The sequence below is a fragment of the Alligator sinensis genome, unplaced genomic scaffold (genome assembly GCF_000455745.1).
Source record: "Alligator sinensis unplaced genomic scaffold, ASM45574v1 scaffold941_1, whole genome shotgun sequence".
In the NCBI taxonomy this organism is placed as follows: Eukaryota; Metazoa; Chordata; order Crocodylia; family Alligatoridae; genus Alligator; species Alligator sinensis.
In genome coordinates this window covers 2105170-2106153 of record NW_005842163.1, presented here as the reverse complement: position 1 = coordinate 2106153, position 984 = coordinate 2105170, and positions in this window count along the sequence as shown.

The following is a 984-nucleotide window of genomic DNA, read 5'->3' as shown; positions in this document are numbered from 1 at the left end:
ATGATGTTCATCTTCAAGGGTTTGTAGTTCTAAGGAACAATTCTGCTGAGTCTTTTTCAAATGCACACAAAAAGGCCAGCCCAGGACTAGCGAAGACCTGACTTCAGCTACTACAAAGTGCTGCAGACAAAGCACTGATCGGACAGGAGCATCTCGTGCTACTCTACAGTAACCCATTTAAAAACTAATGAGAGCCTGAAGTGATCCAGGGTTTCCCCACTTTATGTCTTCTGAAGGATGATGTAAATGAAAAGGGCCTCAAGTGGGAAGGCAAGAACCACGTTAAAAGTGACAGTAGCATTCTCAACACTCCTATAGTAAAACTGAGAAAGTCCTGTGAGAAAAGAGAGAGAGAGATTCTGAAACACGGCTAAAATAAGAAACCTAAATTAAAATAGATACTTCTTTCCAAGAGTATTGTTTCCCTCACAGCCAGAGTTGAACCTACCATTTATGCTTTTTCAAGCGGTCAACAAAATAAGCCCAGAGCTCAGGAGGTGGCTGGCAAATGTTGATTAAATCATACTGGATTTCAACCAATTTCTAAATATTTAAACCTCTGTTTTATATTTAACTTCTCAAAGTGCCTGACTCCTGCTGCATGTGGGGCTGGAAGAATAAAAGGCCCTCACTGTAAGAAGGAAAACACAGTAACAACCCATTTGTACCTGAAGATGAAATACTACATCCAAATGAATTGTGTGTATAAGAAATGTTAATAAGCCTCTGAAAAGCCATTTAATTATTCAGATCATCAGATAGCTTCGGTCAGGCCGGTATTGACCGGTTAGAGAACTCTTTAAATCAAAATCTACATTACCATTGGTCAACACATCTGCTTGTCACATCAACATGATATATAGTGAATTTTCAATTCCTACCTATAAGTAAGTTTACTTAGACATATAAATGGATACAATTTACAAATGGCTGGATGGGCTCATCCCACTGAAGGAATATTTACTGTAGGAGATTGGGGGGGGG